The sequence below is a fragment of the Heterocephalus glaber genome, unplaced genomic scaffold (genome assembly GCF_053883595.1).
Source record: "Heterocephalus glaber isolate CG9 unplaced genomic scaffold, H.glaber_assembly_v1.0 deba00001461, whole genome shotgun sequence".
Classification (NCBI taxonomy): Eukaryota; Metazoa; Chordata; class Mammalia; order Rodentia; family Bathyergidae; genus Heterocephalus; species Heterocephalus glaber.
The window spans coordinates 7,870,860-7,882,897 of NW_028258308.1; positions in this window are offsets into that span (position 1 = coordinate 7,870,860).

Genomic DNA, 12,038 nt, shown 5'->3' on the forward strand with positions numbered 1-12,038 from the left:
TTATGTTGTATTGGCATTATCATTTAATTGAAGGAAACTGTCTGATTTCTTCTTTAATATCCTCTGTGACCCATTGGTTATTCAGAAGTGTGTTGTTCAATTTCCACATGTTTGTGAAATTTTTCGAGTTTCTTTTGCTATGGATCTCCAATTTCATCACACTATGGTCTGATAATATACAGGGGATAACTTCAATTCCTTTGCACTTACTTAAATATGTTCTATGAGCGAGTATGTGGTCTATTTTGGAGAATGACCTGTGTGCATCTGAAAAGAATGTGTATTCTGATTTTGTGGGGTGGAACACTGTGTAAACACCTGTTAAGTTCATTTGTTCAAGAGTTTGATGGAGTTCTAGTATTTTGTTGCTTATTTTTTTCTAGTTGATCTATCTATTTGTGACAGTGGAGTATTGAAGTCCCCCACCACTATTGTATTAGTGCATATATGACTTTTCATGTCCGTTAATATTTGTTTTATATAGTTGGGTGCACTAGTGTTTGGTGCATAGGTATTTATGACTGTCATCTCTTCCTGTTGGATTGTTCCCTTTACAAGGATGTAGTGTCCTTCTTTGTCTCTCTTAATCAGTGTTGGTTTGAAATCCACTTGGTCTGGAAAGAGGGTTCCTGTTACATGGGTATTGTTTTCCACCCTTTAACTTTCAGTCTCTGAGTTTCTTTTTGAATTAAGTGTGTTTCTTGTATGCAGCATATTGTTGGATTTTGCTTCTTGACCCATTCTGCCCATCTATTTCTTTTGATTGGTGAATTGAGACCATTAACATTGATGGTTATAACTCATACATATTGACTCATTGTCATGACTTTTTCTTTTTGGTGGATTCTCCCCATTTACATTTAATTTCTTGTCACACCCTATGGGTTCATTCTGCTGTGCTTCCTGGGTTTGTGATCCTCATTATCTGTTCCTAGGATAATATCTAAAATTTTTTGGAGTGCTGGTTTGGTATTCATGAAGTTCCTAAGGTGCTCTTTGTCATGAAAATATCTTATTTCTCCATCAATTTTGAAAGATAGTTTTGCGGGGTATATCAATCTGGGTTGGAGGCTGTTTTCCTTTAGGGCTTGAAATACATCACTCCAAGCTCTTCTTGCCTTGAGAGTTTGCATTGAGAAGTCTGCTGTGATTCTGATAGCCTTTCCTTTGTATGTGATTTGTTTTTTTTCTCTAACTGCTTGTAAAACTTTATTCTTCTGTTGGGTTTCTGGAATTTTAACTATTATATGCCTATGTGTAGATTTTTTTTTGATCAAGGCTATTTGGAGTCCTATATGCCTCACTTATCTGTATGTCAAGTTCTTTTTTCCTACTTGGGAAGTTTTCTGTCATCACTTCTGTGAACAGTTTTTTAATGTCATCTGCACTCTCTCCTCTTTCTTCATTGACTCCAACCAGTCTTATGTTATTCTTCTTTGCATCATCTAGCAGCTGCTGGATTGATTTCTCATGGTCCCTTACAATTTTAAAGCAATTTTTCTTTTCCTGGTCACTAATTGCAATCTTATCTTCTATATCTGAAATTCTGTCCTCACATTGGCTCATTTTGCTGCATAGACTTTCAATGGAGTTTTTGATCTCCTGGAAATCTGCTTGTGTCTGTTTTATGGATTCCATTTGTTTCCTATGTTGGGGTTTAATCATGTTCCTCAGCTCCTCTCTAGATTTATAGTTCATGTCTTGCACTATGAGCACAATCTCTGCTGTTATCTAAGAAATTATTTCTGATTTCATTTTTCCCAGATCCTCTTTTGTTGCCAGTTCAAGGAGTCCAGGTGGTTGAGTGTCAGAGTATTCCACATCATTTCCCTTTTAGGTTGCTGTAAGAGATCTGGAAGTTTGGTTTTGAGATTTATTTACATGTCTTCTCACTTCAACAGGGGCAGGGGGCAGGGCAGCAGGGTGCTGTTGGCATCCACATGGCTCACCTCCTCTGAGCTGGGAGTGGTGGAATGGTGGCCTGGAAACCCCTACCTCTGGTCTGGGAGCCCTGGAAACTCACCTGACTTCTTAAAACAGCCAAATATGTCCAAGGATACTGCCAGGAGCTTCTCAAGTAAATGGAATAAAGGAAGGAACAAGGTAAGCAACAAGAAAGAGTCATGTTTAATGTTAACCAGAGTCAATTTTCTTGCTTTGTGACTTTGAAATGAAATTCAGAGCAAAGGGGAGCCTCAGCATTTTTTATACACCTCTTCTGAAGAAGGTGAAAAAAGTGTCTCTTGGGCAGTGCCTATGTGGGCCCCCTGGGGTCAGGCTTCTTCAGAAAATTGAGGAAACTAAGGACTCTGCTCACAACCAGGTGAAAAGTTGTGAAGAACAATAAGGATAATGTGAAGTTAAAAGTTTGACAAAGTAAATACATTTAGACTCTGTTATGATAGACAGAGGGAAGGCAAGGAAACTGAAGTGGTCCCAGGTCCCCAGACATGGTAGTAAGGGACCGGAAATGAACCAGAGACAGAGACTTAACTATATTTTTAAAAAATAAATTCAAAGAAATAAAATGAATTAATTCTTTTTAAAAGGCCATAAAAGCTACTTGTTTTCTAATTGATGCAGTTGGCCAAACACCCTGTGGAGTCTGGTTTGGGCAATATCTTGTGTTACTTAATGTTACTTAGTGTCCTGGATTTGATCAGGAAATTCACCAGGCGTGTGGCTTTTCAATAGTGGAATCTGTTGACACGAAAAATCCTCAGCACTTTGGGTGATTCAAGTGCACTTTCATAATTTGCTCTCATTTTACCCTCTTTGTTATTTCCACATTCCACAGGAATCCATCACTTCTCTCTGAATTATGTGCTGCTTGAGACTGATGCTCATACCACCCACTCAGTGAGGGCAACCTCAGCTCCTTGAACTCACAGAACCTATTGTTCTGTCCCTTTCTTACCCAGTTCTGTCACTGCAGCCCTATACCTCCAGCTGGGAGGGCAAGAAAATGACTCCCCAGAGAGCCATTGATCATGGTAATAAATGCTGTGTGTTTTACTAAGTTCCATCAAAGTTCACCTACACACCTAAGCAAAACAATCGTTCTCTGTGCATTCTTTTTTTTGTAAAACATATATACTGCCCATAAAAGTGCATAAGTCATTTGGGTTTGTGTGATGAGTAAACTTGGAGCTGTGTAGCATGTGTACACAAATTGTGTGTGTAAGTTGTAGTGGTGTGTTTGTCTATATTTCAGGAAACCTAAGCATTTGGTTGTATGCTGGGGCATCAGACACCTTGATTCCAGGCTGATCCCCAAATTTATATTCTTCCTGTAGCTGCTACAACCTGTACTAGGTTTGTATTTTCATTAACTTTCCTCTCCAGTTTTCTTCCCTGCCTCCCTGTGGCGCTGACTATATTTGTGTCCTTCATTTAAGCATCTTCCAAGACTACAAGAGATTACTTAACAGTCTCTTCCTGCACCTGGCTTTCCCCTACTCTAGTGACCCCTTATGTGGCTCACACATCTGAATTAACCGGAAACATTCATTGCTCAGTAATGAGGTTGGGATTCCTCTCTTTGGAGTCCAGGAAGATCTAAAAGCTAGCCTGCCTTTATGTTCACATCAATTCCTGCTTTCATCATCTTCATACTGTTATATGCTTTCTGCTGAATGACTTTAGAAAAGAAGCAAACATTGCCCCAGCTTCTCAGAGAATGAAGTGATGTTTTTGAGCAATCTTAATTTACTGTGTAAGGCATGTGCACACAGGCGCGCACACACACACACACACACACACACATGCATGAGTAGGTCAGAACAAAACAGTTCGGGTACCTGTTCCATGTTTTAAAGCTTTATTTACTCAATAGCATATTTAATAAAGCACATACTGCTTATTTTGTCTGGCTATATTTAATGCAATAACTTATGCATAAAGGAAAGCCCAAACACTTAGCCACAGATGTCGTCAAATAAGGGAAAGTTTATAATAATGGCCTGTAATTTAACATTTAGATTTTAAGAGATGCCTTGTTAAGGAAAACAAAAGGACTTAACTCATTTACCCTTCTTAATAACTCTATTTTTTATTTGACTGAGCATACACCCAATTAGAGTGATAATTTACTAGGGTCATAGGTTTGCTAAAAGAAAAAAGAAAAGCTATAGCAGAAGCTAAGAATTACCAAAGGCTTACCTTGTTTGTGTTAGTGTATGGTATCTTTTAAGCAGGCTGATGCCAATCTGCCCCTTTACATATTAAACATAAACAGCTTAGACACAGTCTCTGTGGCAATACATTAATCTTAACTGCAGGGAAAGGGAATGTAGAAACACAGATTTAAAAACAAAACAAAACACAGGTTATACCACCTTCATCAGGAAAGAAGTTCTAATCATCGTGTCCAACTTATCTTTTCTCACCTGATCCATAAAGCCTGCTATACCATATCCTTTCAAGAAACACTAAGACTTTGTGAGGTTTTGCTATGAATGCTATTGAAAAAGGTCAATTGGTTTAACCAAAATTGAGGTTGTGTAGACCCAGCCATTTTCGAGGTGAAAATAGGTAACCAAAAGCTGACAGCTAAGCTTTTTCCAGGGCAATCTGTAGTTTACCGCTAAATCTCACATTAAAGCAGTTATCATTTGTTGCATTATTTTAAACTCTAAACTTTGGAGATAAGATTTTTTAAATAAAATGAGGGAATTTGAGAAGTATGTCAATTAGTGCTTAGTGTTAATCACAAGCTTCTTAATTAATAACAAAGCATTCACAAGAATTGCTAGAAAAATACTACCTAAATGATGTATTGATGGATTTCTAAGTACTGCAGATTATTTTTACCACAGTTCACATTTTTAAAGAAATCTTTATTTTCTGGGTTAGTTTTTTTAATTTCAACTATTGCTTTTGGGATTTAATAGATTTGCATAACTCTGGCATGTCTTGCTCATGATATTTTGCTTCATTAATTTAAGCATTAAATTTTGAAAAGCCATTATGAATTGCAAAATAATTGTACAAACCATTGGCTGTTCAGTGAACCCAATTCCTCCTTTTCCTGAGCACACACATGATTTCTAAGGTACCATTGCAATTAGAAAGTGATTACAAGACTGTGTCCCAGGCAACGGAAGGTGTGTAAAAGTGATATAGACACTTCTGGGCATGTGGAAGCCCCCATGAGTGACTGTCTCTGCTCTTTTTTTCCTCTTCTGTCAGATTGGTGCACATAAGTTTTTGGAAACCATGTGCTAAAAATGGCATAATCACAAAATGGAAGCAACTAGGGTCCCAAAAATTACTGCATGAAAGAATACTTCACAGCAGTCTGGAATACCCCATCCATATGATCAACAAGTGAACTATTTTTAATTAAGTTATTTTAGATATTGTGACAGTTAATCTTGATTGTCAGCTTGGTTGGATTAAGAGATGCCTAGAAGGGGAGCCAGGGCCAGTGGTGTGTGCTTGTAACCCCAACTACTCAGAAGACTGAGGCAGAAGGATCACAAGTTTGAGGCCAGCATTACCAAATTAGCAAGACCCTGTCCCAAAGTGAATAAAAGGGTAGAGATGTAGCTCAGTGACAAAGTGCTTGCCTACTACTATGTTTGGGGGCCTGGGTTCAATCACCGATACCATTCTCCCCAATAAAAGGAGACACTCAAAGGACATCTAAAAATGAGATGCCTACAAGGGTACTAACCCTTGACGTTTATAGCTGAATAAGTTACCAGGAGGTGGGGCCTAGTTGAAGGAAGTAGGTCATAGGTGCATGCTTTGAAGAGTATATGCTTGGGTTCTTTCCCACTCTGTGCTTCTTGGCTGCCATGAAGTGGGCAACTTTCCTTGCAATGCCCTTTCACCATGATTTTTCTGCTTGAAATCAGCAACTATGGACAAAAAGCTCTAAAATCGTGAGCCAAAAATCTTTCCTCCTTTAAATTGATATGTCAGGTATTTTGTTCCAACAATTATATATACCAACATATATAATTACACACACACACACACACATGCAAGCAAGCATGAGAGAGAGAGAGACAGAGAGACAGAGACAGAGAGAGACAGAGAGAGACAGAGACAGAGAGACAAACACTGCCAAAAAAAGTATACACACTTAAGGAAAAGAAAATCTTGTATAAATGTTTTAATACTAAATTTATTGGGACATCATGAAATTAATACTAGCTACCTTTGGCCTCTACAATTACAAGAGGCTCTCAAAGTGGTGGCCATTCACTTCCAGACATTTATTATTTTTCTTTTCCTAAAGCATATATACATTTTTGGCGGATTCTGTATATACAATTACAAGAATATAGGAGGTTCTCCAGGATACAAAAGATTACTTCTTTGGAGCAAAGTAGAGACAGGTCCTCTTACCATTATAGCTAAGAGTGGATAGAAAGTCCTTGACCTTTCTTGGCAGGAAGAGGGTGGCATATGGCCCCAACTCAACCAGATGTTCCTGCCAAGTCCTTTGACACTTGAGGAAATAACATTTCTTCTTGTTTCTTTGTTTTGAACAAGGACATATGACATTGTCTTCTAAAATTATTTTCCCTAAATAGGACACACATGTATAAATATCAAATAGTTTTTCTGGTGTGAGAAACTGAAAGTGTAAATAAGGACTAAAATGTATAATAGGTAATGTGAAATAGGAAGAAAAGGGGCAAAGGAGAAGGAAGTGGGAGGGCTAGGGGAAAGGATAGAAGGGAATGGGATTAATATGAGAAAATGGAAAAATAAGAACAAAATCTTTGTAAATAGGGAGGAATGGAGGGGTTGAAGGGAGGGCTGGACAAGGGTGAAAAATAAGAACCAAGAGAGACTATGTAAAGGTGCAAATTTCCAATGATGAATGTCATTATATTGTATACCTAAAATGTACCAATGATTAGAATGAATAATCAATAATGCAAAGTAGGAAGAAAAGGTCCAAAGGGGTAGAGGTAGTGGGAGGGGCAGGGGAAAGCAAAGAAGGGAAAGGAAAAATGCTGAGAAATGGAAAAAATGGAAATAAAGTCTTTGTAAATAGGGAAGGGTGAAGGGGGTGAAGGGAGGGCTAGGAATGGGGAAAAAATAAGAATCAAGATGCATTATGTAAAGGTACAATTTCCAATGAGAAATGTAATTGTGTTGTATACCTACAATGAACCAATAAAAGAATTTAATAAAGTGCAAAAAAAAATTATTTTCCTGTTAGGTTCTAATATGGACATGTCTTTTGTGACCCTTAACCCAACTAGTCAACTTAGAAACATGTATAGATGAAGTTACAGAGGAATATTTGTGTGACGTTAGCAGCACTTCTGAAAAAATATTATGATATTTTATAGTACGTTTAAGCAAAATTCTCAGTTTCCACTTTTATTGCCTGGCAAATGGTAAACCCTACACTTTCAGGGTTTTTTCTTTTCTTCTCTCTTTTTAAAAAACATGGTAGCTTAGACCAGTCATTTACAACATGTTTACAATAAAGGATTCCATTTCTAATTTTTGCCTCTATGGGACACATGTAATTGGAAGATTTTTAGTCTATTAAAAGCTTTTATTAAGTAGCCACAAATTTAGTTTTCTGTATTTTGTTACTTCTTTCCTACTCTCCACCTTGGCATAAGTGCTGTAATCTAGGCAGCCCTACTTTATTCTTACCTGTGAAATATGCAAAGTCCATGTGCGAAATATATATAACATTGGGGCCGGGGATTTAGCTCAGTGGTTTCTCCGCCTACCTCTCAAGTGCAAGGTCCCGAGTTCTATCCCCAGTACCAAAAAAAAAAAAAAAAAAAAGATTATCTCTAAATATATATCACATTAACACTTTCTGCTTCAAGAATCTCTCTGTAATCCCAGCTCACCTGGCCTAGTTCCAAATGTGAACACGGAACACCTGCAGGCCTCTAATTTTTCTCTGGTTTGGAGTTGAGGGCTATTCTGACTCATAAAGAAGTATAAAAAGATCACAGCATTAGGCTTAGAGCTGACTTTATACAGTAAGTCAGTCATTCCTCGAACTTTTGGAATAGTAACCATGTGTAAACCTCTGTGCTAAGTGTGAAGAGATTAAGAAGATAAGTATAATATTAGTCCCATCCTCGAAAAGTCTTAGAGAAAGAAAACACAAGTAACACATGACACACCATAAAATTCTTGGGAAAAGAAATCACATCGACCTTGTTTACAGACCTATTCCCCACACATATTTCAACTTCTGGCACACAATAGTTACTCAAAAGTTAGTTGCTAAGTTGAATAAAAAGCTTTAAATATTATTGAACAGAAGGATTACTTCTTATCTTAAATGGCCTGAGAGCTGGACTCTGGTTCCAGGCCTGTCCGGGTCTTTAAAATGTATTTAATTCCTGAAGTTTTGATTCATCACCACTGACATTCAGCATTTCATCTTGAGATCTCTCCACGCTGCTTTATTTCTACCATGATTTCCATCAAGATTATAGGCTGAGGGCTGGGGATTTAGCTCAGTGGCGACATGCCTGCCTTACAAGTGCAAGGTCCTAAACTCAATCCCCGGTACTGTAAAAAAAAAAAAAAAAAAAATTATAGGCTGAGAGTGATGATGTGCAACTTTGTAGGAACAACCATGGCTCAGATGTGCCTCTTACAGATTCCTGCTAATTGAATAGCTTGAGAGTCATGGGCCAGAGACAACTGTGATTGGCAGTGAAACAGATGTTGGAGGACCTTTCCCTCTTTCCTTCCCTCCTTCCTCTTTCCTTCCTTCATTTGCTCCTTCTTTCCTTCCCTCCCACCTTTCTTTCTTTCTTTCTTTCTTTCTTTCTTTCTTTCTTTCTTTCTTTCTTTCTTTCTTTCTTTCTTCTTTCTTTCTTCCTCTTCTTCCTTTCCTTCTCTTTCTCTCTCTCCTTCCCTCCTTCCCTCCTTCCCTCCCTCCCTCTCCCTCTTCCTATTCCTCTCCCTCTGTGCTGGGGATCAAACTCAGTGTTTTCATATGATTAGCATGCACCCTACCACTGAGTTACCCCTCCAACCCCTGATATAGAATCTTTCTCTGTCATTCAAACTACTACAACTGCTTCACATCTAGTTCTCACTTCATGAAACTCATGAGAAAATGGAAGTCATTACCTCAACTTCAAACTCAGTGTTCTGAAGAGCCCTGTAGAGCAGATGGGATTGCAGTTTGCAGAATATTTTTCCATAGTCTCATAGCCATTTAATATTTATTTTTGCTGATAGATATGCCTCTATGCATAAGAGAGCACATTGAAGCATCAGCTTAGAAAAGTAGCCAAAAGTGGTAGTTTTGAGTCTAACAAGAAGTAGTCACATATTTCTTTCTAGTTAACAGAGGATTTCCTAATCTTTGTGTGTGTGTGTGTGTGTGTGTGTGGTATGGGGGATCGAACTCAAGACCTTGCGCTTGCAAGGCAGGGGCGGTGCCACTGAGCTAAATCTCTGGTCCTCCTAATTATTTTTTAATGTGAGTCCTCTTGGCTGGAATAAGCACATAGCAAAGGCTCAGTAAATAGTCATTAGTTGGGTCATCTATGAAATCTACATAATGGTGGCTGTGGCCTGGATTGCTAAGATTGAAATGTCATTCAGCTAAAGAGAAGCTGAGAATTATCAGTTTGTTTAGGATAATTCAGATTTCCTGAATAACCCAAAACTTGGTCTCCTATTCGATTTGACCTGGTTGCCATCTTGGTTACTTGGGACTTTCTTTCTTTCTTTCTTTCTTTCTTTCTTTCTTTCTTTCTTTCTTTCTTTCTTTCTTTCTTTCTTTCTTTCTTTCTTTCTTTGCCCTAGAACTCCTGCATCCTGGAAATTCCCTCATCTCCAAACAAATCAGAATGTTTGGCCACCCTACCTTACAGGGACCAAACTTATCACAATGTTATTTCTCTTCACTTTAGTGTGGCCTGCTCCTCTAGCCAAGCTTACCTGCCGGAGGCCAGTGAAGCTGGATAGAAGGATCTGTCGGCTCCACCATCTGCTATGGATGAAGAAACCAGGACAAAAGGATTAGCTGCACAGACACAGCACCCTAAACCTATAACCTGGCTGTAATTTTCTCAGGAAAGTCTTGGAATCTTGATTTACCCACCTACTTCTTTTTAAGAACAATTGCTTTTTAAGGTGCATCACCACTTCTGTTTTACACTGTTGTTAATAGAAAGACAAAGCAGTGAGCCTGAAATAACCCTCCTGAGAATGAGAGTTTATGCTGCTGTAAAAGTTGAATCCCTCAAAAAGAAATTATAGTTTTAACATTAGCAAAACGATGATCTATTTATATTTATTTTTGCACTCAGAGAGGAATGACGATTTCATCCATGTCCTTAGACACTCCTCGGTTTGTGGATTCTTTCTTATTTTACTCTCTTAATTGGATGAAAGTATACAGCTGATGATTTATGACTCTCCAGTTGTGCCAGGCATCATTTTAAATGTGCACAGCTGCTCTGCAGTAGTTTAACTTGGCAGATAGTATTAAGCCAATGGATTGTGTCATTTATTTGTATATGCATACAATAGCCTCCTTGTGCAGGTTCTTCAAAAATTGTTGCAGGAATAGTTTGGAACCAGGCATTTAAGAAGTTTCAGAGAGTGATTTATTCTTTTGGAAGATTTTCAGAGTTTCCAGAATTAAGAGTGAGATAGCAATTTGTGCCATTGATAAGACCCCAAGGGAATCACAGAGACAGGCTAAAGTGGAACAAGGTTAAGAGAGTGATAGGTCCAATGCTCATGTTTAGGAATGCCAATTCCTATGGTCAAGTAGGCAATGTAGGACATGTTCCTGCTGACAACAGTCTCACTTTCATTATGACATGCCTCAGAGAAGCAGCGAAAAGAGAAGGGTGATCTAATAATAAAAGTCTTTGCAGGCATAAATAACTTGAGAAGCCCTGTTGACAATAAAAAATCTGGCATGCACAGTAGTTGACAATGCTATCTTCAAATTCAAAGGGCCCTGAGATTTGTCACTGTTGTCCTTTGTAGCCAGGGATGATACTGTTGACACTGTGGTTATCCTTGTACGCAAGTGTGGCTGAAAATACCAGAATGTGACAGATGATAAGGCCTTTCTGCTGAGTGTACTCAGAAAATCTTTTTTTGGTTTGTATCTGTCAGCCTCCCAGGGTACACTATGCCTTTCACAAAGTCATCGTGTCTCTGCCGCAGACCTTGATACAGTGTTCTACAACTGTCTCCATGACTTGAAAGTCTTTTCCCTGAGCGCCAGTGAGGATTACACTTTTTACCTGGTCTGCTTACTGTCTCCTGTGCCAAAGCCAGCGAGGGAACCTAGGGCCTGGCCTCCTTCCAGTCCTGTGGCTGCGAGAGAAGCACTTTGAGATAGGCACCTGTGTTCCACATTGGCTTTGATAGTGTGGGTTTTATTATACTCCCTGAAATGTTTGAGTGTTTTCAACTGGAAATATCTGAGGTGCTGAAATGGCCCCTCCTCCTTTCTCAGTTTTGCTTGTCTTAGAATAAGAAAGAGCAGAAGAAACCCTTTTGCCCCGGTATGTGTCTCCTGTAGGCAGATAAGTCAAACATTACACAATTTGTTAGTGTTTCCACACCAGCGTATTCCTTCCCAAATGTTTTTGAAGACTGAAGTATCCCAAAAGGTCATCTGGGAAGCCTGCTGATGGGATGTTCCCAAGCTACTGTAAAGATCTCAGCAGACTTTTCTGTGCTGGCTGCTCTGGTCACAGATTTGGAGCAGTAATTAGTGAGGTCAAGGTGCAGCACTGTGATCTCAGGCCAACAGCCAGCAATGTTTGGCAGTTGATCACTTTGCCTCTTTGGCAAATAAAAATCATTTTACACACATGTTCAGGACAGGGCTTAGGAAGACAGTAAAGAGCTCCTTGGTGGTGCCTTAGCTTTACCATCTCCTGCAAGAAGAGCTGCAGAGTCTCTCGGATGGGACAACTCCAAAACCCTTCTTAACCTCTATGTAAGTCACCTTATCAGTTCTTCTTTAAGCTTTGAACTAACAGTGGCTTCATATGTAAGAAAGTTGTGCTGAAGACTGTTGAGGGATTAGAGGATTAAGACCTGAG